The following is an 8,809-nucleotide window of genomic DNA, read 5'->3' on the forward strand; positions in this document are numbered from 1 at the left end:
TAAGTCAATTGTGTTATAAATCACCCTTTAATTGCATGCACATGCTTTTTTATCTGTAAAAGCTTTGTTTCATGTTAGGCTGCGTAAAACATGCACATGCTACAATCTAAGTGGATCAGCCACGCCGCCCGTCTTGAAATGCTATTTTGGGTTCTATCTTATTACAACACATATGACATTTGCAATTATATGCCCACTGATGTTTTGCGCCAACTGTTTATTAAAAGTAGATCTCTGAAGCGACCTGGTGTAATTCCTGTGGGCTCAGACAGAGCTGACTGCGACCTTAATAACACACTGTGGTGTCCTGCTGCTGCTCCTCAAACACACAGCTGCTCACAGCCATTGTTGCTCCAGGTGCTGATTCTGTGCATGCACACACAAATACTCACACATCGACAAACATGGCTTCCTACTCTCTGTTAAAACTCTGCTCTGATTATTATTATTATCAAATGTTTATTTATTTTGATTGCTGAGTCGTTTTTCATTTGAATGTTTATGAAGACTGAGTAATTTCACTACATTTGTTTTCCTATCTTATTAATTATCCTTACAAAAAACGATTACGTTTTACTACATGTCATTGTTTGGCAATATATATTTTGGTTCAAATGCTGTCTTTATTGTTTTCATTGATGTTGTTTTTTTATTTCATTACGCTTTTTATTAGTATAAGGCATATATTTCCTACCATGAATATTTACACACACACATAGGCTACACACCTTTTTGAGGAGTGGGGACCGGATAAAAATAATGTCCTCACTTTGGATTGGTCCCCACAAAGATAGCAATATAAGAACTGTAACACACACACACCTTATTACCTTGGCTTTGGAAATGTGTAGCAGTGTCTACACATTAATTGATTATTGAGAAGTTTTGTGTGGAGGCTGAACTGCTGAATGTGCAAAAAAGGTCAACGGTGAGTTGACAGGTTCCCCCCCCACTCCACCTGTCTCACCTTTACCGCCGTGCCTCCCCCTTCACACCTGCAGTTTAAGCCGAGATGGTTATCACAGTCTGAGTCAGCCGACCATATCTCTTGCTCTGTCTCTTCCTTTCTCTCACTTGTCCTCTCTCATCTTTAGCCCCTGCCAGCGCTTTGAAGCCCCCCTGGCCGTGTGGAGTTACCACCTGTACCAATCAAGGCAGGTAATAGGGGAGAAAGCAGATGTGGGACTGAATGAACAGAGAATAATAGACCACACACTTCTTCTCCATTTAACTTAAGTGTTTTAGCATTAACAACAACATTTTCACAAATGAGAGTCTCTCAAATCCTTTTCTCCAAATGCTGGCTATGTTCTTTTGTCATGCACATAACCAGTAGCTAACATCTTAGCCTCGTACGCCGAGGAGGAAAGAGAAAAACTCTTCAAAGTGAAAACTACAAAGGGAAAGTATGATGAACCATGTGAGTGTGGTTATAAAACATGCTGCGCCCTGACTCATTTGCTGGACCTCAGTAAGTAAGAAACATCTTCCTAAATAAGGAAAGGTACTAAATGTATATCTGGACAGGCTCCGTCTCACAGGCCCGCCCCCCGCTCCGTTTCCTATTTTCTGATTGCGTCTCTATCTTTTCTCTCTGTTACTCTCTCCCTTTCCCTTTCCATGGACACAAGGGGACACATATACCCTCATAAACAGCTACCATCGTCCCCGGTAATAAAAAGACAACATTGGCCCTGTTGAGATTACACCCAGGGGAGAGGCATATCCTAAATAGCAGTTTATTCTCACATCCCCCAAGGGTGATGGTGACAGTGGGAGGGGGGGAGAATTAGTGAGGTTTGAGGGTCCCAATAACTTTCTTTAGCAGAACCTCGCTAGCCTTTACTGCCCTAGTGTGTAACTAAATGTTTTTTTTATTAAAAGGTTTCTGGTTTTCTGGAAACTAGGTTTGTTAAAGAGGCCCTTTTATGCTTTTTGGGGTTTTCCCTTTCCTGTACTGTGTTATATCGTGTTACACATGTCTGAGCGGTCCAATTGAAGATCAGTTAAAAGGGGGGTGTCGCTAATAAAAGCTAATCTAAAAGATTTGTCTTCAGCTGTCCACTGAGTTGGCCTCTCTGATGTATAGTTGTAGTCTGTTCATAAAAGCTGCTTCGCCCATTTTATTTTGGGGAACTTTGGGAATTTTTAAAAAGCCAGCTGAAGAGGACCTCAGGGCATTTCCAAATCACACACATTGGGTTAAACTGACACAGCGGGAAGAAATATCATCCTCCTGCTCTGTGAATGCACACTAACACACACACACACACACACACACACACACACACACACACGCGCACACACACACACACACACACACACACACACACACACACACACACACACACGCACTTTCACACACATTCACACACATTGTCTGCATCGCATGGTAACCTGACTCCCCTTATTGGATACATGGGAGGTAAGGGGGTTGCTAGCTTGGTATAGGGTCTGTTTTGGATTAGCCATGATGTCCTGTGTCAGTGGGGCTCTCAGCTGTACTGATGGACGTACAAGGGTTATGACAGCAGAGAATAAGCCTGTTCCTCCATTGCCTCTACTCCGAGGGACATTAGGTCAGTGTGCCCCCACCCCTCCTTCCTCTCCCCACTGGCTCTGAATTCCCCAATGAACAACACATTCCTCCTTCTCAGTCCCTCTGTTTATGACACTGCATCCTTTGAAGCAGTTGAGTATTTGTGTACGTGCATGAGCCCAGCGCATGAGTGTGTGTTACTGTGTTGGTCTTGAGCAACCGAGCCCGGGTGAAAACGTAAACGTTTCAGCATGACGGTATCAAAGTTGGAGCTTCGAGTGTTCTACTGATCCGACACACCTGAGCAGGTATGATACATACATCTGTGTGACAGCTGTTTTTTTTCTTCCACCCCAACACCAAATGCGGAATCTAGGCCAATTGAGCAAGAGCGAGGGTGCACGACAGCGATGGGTGGAGGAGAAAGCTATGAGTCATCGGCAAATTTGGGATGCGCTCGTTTTAAGAGGCAGAGACGGAGAGAGGGGGCAGACTGGGTGTTGAGACGAAGAAAAACAAACAAGTTGCTTTTCTAATTAAAGCCGCCCTGAAGGAGAGGGTGGGGGCGTTAGGGAGTTGAGGGGTGGTGGAGGTCAACGTGAAGCTGAGTCATTCCTTTACACCCATTTCCTGCGATTGGGCCACTTTGGAAGCGGGCAGCAGGGTGAAATGATGTGTTTGGTTTATGCAATCTTTTCCTAATTTCTCCTCCCATTCAATGCACGCTCACAGGCAATCACATTATACATGTACAGTACACCCATGAGAGCATATTCAAACACACTGCTGCATACATGTGCAGGATGGATTTATGCACACATGCTCACATGTGTACATTAAGTCATATGCAGTCAGTGGAATACACTTAGGATTTGTTGCTGTTCTATGAGAGGGATTGCCTAATCACAGTGGTGGAGCAGGTAGCCAGTTATATACTTTGGGAAAAGTAGTACCACCAGAGAATATAAATATTTGTATTTCTAGCAGGAAAATAAAAATCCATGTAAGGTACATCACTTGTATAAAAAGTAACTGTCCAACACTGATTTGTCACAACTTCTAACTATGTATTCTTTATAACAACAAAGACTACTACAAAATCTATGTTGCGCACTATCACTCATGTGCAATATATACCGCTTTATAACTAGTGAATACATTTCAGAAAAAAAAAAATAGTTTGAGAAACACTGCTCTAGTGGATTGTCTAAGAAAAAAAATTCTATGCAAACGTTATTATTAATAATAATTTGTAAAAATTATTTTAAAAAAAATGTTATCAATTTTTTTTTATAATTCTTTTTTTTTAATTTTCCATTTTTATTTTGTAATAATCTCGCGACCCCCACTCGGGGTCTCGCGACCCCCACTTTGGGAACCCCTGCTGTAGAAGATCACAGTAACCAACAATGTACTAGATCAGGGGTCAGGAACCTTTTTGACTGGGAGAGCCATAAAAGCCAAATATTTCTAAATATATTTCATGGAGAGCCATATAGTATTTTTAACGTATAATAAATTAAATATGTCTTACTTTTAATGCGACTTCTGGTGCTGCATGGTTTTGCTGATGGCCTTGTAGTCTGGTTCATACGTGGTGAGGTTGAGCTTTATGCAGGCGTTGAGGCTTCCATCAGTTAAACGTGAGCGTAGGTTGGTCTTAATGTTCCTCATATGCGAGAATGACTGCTCACATGCATATGTAGAGCCAAACATGGTCAATACGGCAATACTCACACGCTGCATTGTGTGGTATGTCACAGGAAGCTCGTTCCAAGTTTTAAGAATCAGCTGGTCTTCAGGTTGAAGATTTTTCATTTTTGTCCACTTGTGTTCCCTCGCCAGCTCTGCTCGCTGTCGCGCAAGACTTTCCAACTCTCCATTAAGTGACTTGAACTTACTCATCCACATGTCTGATGCCTTCAGGTCAGCAACTTCCAGCTCAAAGTCTCCGATAGAGACCCCGGGGATGCATGTCAGGTCGATTTTGTCCACTGCACACTCATGTGGATGAGTGATGAACTTGAAAAGACCAGTGCGCGCACAAAATTCTCCAAAACGTGCTTTGAATGACTGCAGGAGATTGGACGTAAAGCCAGCTAGCTGCTGGAGATCCAGATGTTGAGTGGAGTCACTTGCTAAGCATGCATCTCTAAATTGTTGCAGTCTTTCAAAGTGCAGAAGACGACCTGTTTCAATGTCCCTGAGAAAGACTTCCAGCTTGCTTTCAAATGCAAACACTGCTTGTTGAAGGGATGAGATTGTATTTCCAATACCTTGCATTTTCACATTGAGCTGGTTCAGATGGCCAGTTATGTCCACGAGATAGTGAAACTGCAGGAGCCAGTCAGTGTTGTCTAGCTCGGGATGCTTGAAGCCTTTCATTTCAAGAAAAGTCCGGATTTCACTCAGGCAAGCTGCAAAACGGCTGAGCACCTTCCCCCTTGACAACCAACGCACGTTGCTGTGTAAAAGCAGACCGGGATAATGATTCCCAACTTCTTCTAACAGAGCTTTAAACTGGCGATCATTTAAAGCTCGGGCAACAATAAAGTTGACCACTCGAATGACCAGCGACATCACCTCACCAAGCTCCTGGCCACACGTCTGAGCGCAAAGCGCCTCCTGGTGCAGGATGCAATGAAAACTTAGGATGGCTCTCTTTTCATGTTCACGGAGAAGCGCTACAAATCCTTTGTTCTTCCCAAACATACAGGGTGCACCATCAGTACAGACAGAAATAAGTTTATCCATCGGTAGTTTTTTTTCTTTAGCAAACTCCATAAAAGACGTGAATAAATCCTCTCCTCTTGTTGTCCCTTTCATTGGCAAAACAGCCAAGCTTTCCTCACGCAGTGTGTCACCTGCAGCATACCTGGCAATTATACTGCACTGAGATAGATGGCTAACGTCTGTTGACTCATCTAACGCGAGAGAAAAGTATGTCCCGGCATTTATGTCCTTAATTTGTGTTTCCTCGACTTGATTTGCCATCATGATGCTACGATCGTGCACAGTTCTTGCTGACAGGGGCATGTCTTTTATTCGTTTGATTATCTTGTCTTTATTTGGGAAGTCATCTAACAGTTCATTGGCCACATCAAGCATGAATGTTTTGGCATACTCGTCATCTGTGAATGGCTTTCCATCCCTTACTTTTGCCAAAGCTCCCGCAAAGCTAGCGGAATTCCCGTCACCTTGCTTGGTCCACACACGTAGTTGCTGCTGACTCGTCTGCACTCTCCGCCCTAGCTCCTCGCATGCCCTTTTCCTGCTGTCCCCCGCTGGATATTTCGATGCAAATGAAGCATGGTGCGACGTGCGTATCGAAGTGCCACTTTATATTTGACCGTTTCATCGATGCAATTTTATCATTGCATATTAGACATACCGCAGATCCTGCTCTCTCCACAAATGCAAATTCCTCTGTCCACGCAGCCTGGAATGCACGGTAATCATCGTCTTTTTTTCTTTTCGCCATATTTTCCGTTTCAAGGGTTGAAGCGGATAAACTAGTTGGCTATCTGATCAAATTGATTTCTTCACCTTTACAATGACCCGGCATGCTCGCGAGCCATTGGTTCCCGACCCGACCCACGGGTGACCCGTGACCCGTGAAATTTATCTTCAAAACTAATTTCTGTTTACTTTAAAATTACACAGTATTATTAAGAAATATCACAAGTATTTTAAAATCAGTTCCAAACTGATTTTTTTTTTTTTTTTTTTTAAACTCAAAATTGTCTGGGAGCCATATGCCATCACCGGAAGAGCCATATATGGCTCGCGAGCCATAGGTTCCCGACCGCTTTACTAGATGATCACAGTAACCAACAATGTACTGTAGAAGATCACAGTAACCAACAACATACTGTAGAACACCACAGTAACCGACAATGTATTGTAGAAGATCACAGTAACCAACCATGTACTGTAGATGATCACAGTAACCAACGATGTACTGTAGAACATCACAGTAACTAGCAATGTACTGTAGAACATCACAGTAACCAACAACATACTGTAGAACATCACAGTAACCAACAATGTACTGTAGAACATCACAGTAACCAACAATGTACTGTAGAACATCACAGTAACCAACAACGTACTGTAGAACATCACAGTAACCAACAACGTACTGTAGAACATCACAGTAACCAACAATGTACTGTAGAACATCACAGTAACTAGCAATGTACTGTAGAACATCACAGTAACCATCAATGTACTGTAGATAATCACAGTAACCAACAATGTACTGTAGATATTCACAGTAACCAAGAATGTACTGTAGAACATCACAGTAACCAAAAAAGAAAGAACCAACCGAAAAAACCCGTTTATAGCTAAAATATCTTAAATAAACCAACATATTTTTCTTAATATATATAATCTTGACAATTTCAAGGGCCCGTGACTGACAGGGGCCCAAACAATTTTAGAACATTAAGAAAAAAATGTTTAAGTAACCAATGTGATATCTTTTCATGGGGCCCAAAATCCCTGGCGGCGCCCCTGTATATTTGTAAAACCCTATGTCTTCGAAAACTGGAAGAACTACAAATGTGGTGCTGATTCAAAGAATGTGTCTTGGCATTGCACCTTAAAAACGCAACACAGAGGAATACAAATAGACAAAAGTAAGGTAATAATCATCATTTGTATTATTATTGTGGGGTCAGGGTTTTTTATTTACCCAAAAGTCCACAGAAAACATCATAAACCAATCATTTCTAATAACTAGGCCTATAAAAGAGGTCAACAGACAATACTTCAAAGAAACATAGCATCAACTTAACACTTAGGTGTTAACTCAACAAACTGACCTGCTAAAATGAAAACCCAAGGAACCTATATACAGTTGCAAGAAAAAGTATGTGAACGAACCCTTTGGAACTACCTGGATTTCTGCTTAAATTGGTCATAAAATGTGTTCTGATCTTCATCTAAGTCACAACAATAGACAAACACAGTCTGCTTAAGCTAAAACCACACAAACAATTATATGTTTTTATGTTTTTATTGAACACACCATGTAAACATTCTCAGTGCAGGGTGGAAAAAGTATGTGAACCCTTGGATCTAATAACGGGTTGACCCTCCTTTGGCAGCAATAACCTCAACCAAACGTTTCCTATAGTTGCAAATCAGACCTGCACAACGGTCAGGAGGAATTTTGGACCATTCCTCTTTACAAAACTGTTTCAGTTCAGCAATATTCTTGGGATGTCTGGTGTGAATCGCTCTCTTGAGGTCATGCCACAGCATCTCAATTGGGTTGAGGTCAGGACTCTGACTGGGCCACTCCAGAAGGCGTATTTTCTTCTGTTGAAGCCATTCTGTTGTTGATTTACTTCTGTGCTTTGGGTCGTTGTCCTGTTGCATCACCCATCTTCTGTTGAGCTTCAATTGGTGGACAGATGGCCTTAAGTTCTCCAGCAAAATGTCTTGATACATTTGAGAATTCATTTTTCCGTCGATGATGGCAATCTGTCCAGGCCCTGAGGCAGCAAAGCAGCCCCAAACCATGATGCTCCCTCCACCATATTTCACAGTTGGGATGAGGTTTTGATGTTGGTGTGCTGGGTCCATTCCTACATGCATTTGGTTGTTTGTATTCAAAGTGTTTTCAAATATTGTGTATTATATAAGAATAGTGATAATGTATTTGCCAAACAGTGCCTTTTGTTGTGTCTCGTCAAATGTGTTGGTTATGTTTATGTATTATGTCTGCCATTTGACGTTTCGTAAGATTTTCATGTTTATTCACGTCATGACAGGTCTGTCTATTTATGTCATTCATCTCTAGTTAAGTCCCTGTGTTTCATGTCGTGTCTCGTTTTCCATTTCCTGTTTCATTTTCTACTTACCTCTTGTCTCTCATTTCAGGCCCTTTTACTTCCTCCCTTTTTGTGTTTTCCCGCCATCATCAGTGTCTGCCCCGCCCCTGATTGTTTCCACCTGTTCCCACTCACCTCATGTTTAAATAGTCCTGTCTCCCCCCTGTCCTGTGTCAGTTCATGTTTCTTCCCACATGTGGTCGTGCCAGGCCTCAGCAAAGAGAGGATCGTTTCCAGTCTTGTCAGGTTCTGTTGTTTTGTTAGTTTAAGTTTATTTTAGAGGGAATTTCTGTTCAATGACATTAAAAAGAAAATGTTTGTTACATTCAAGAAAATGTCTCTGGGTCGTGCATTTGGGTTCTCCAGTTTGTGTCGAGGTCGTGACACCTTTTCAACTACAGCACGTCTCTAAAATGGCTTGGCAGAA

Source organism: Notothenia rossii (genome assembly GCF_949606895.1).
Source record: "Notothenia rossii genome assembly, chromosome: 4".
Taxonomy (NCBI): domain Eukaryota; kingdom Metazoa; phylum Chordata; class Actinopteri; order Perciformes; family Nototheniidae; genus Notothenia; species Notothenia rossii.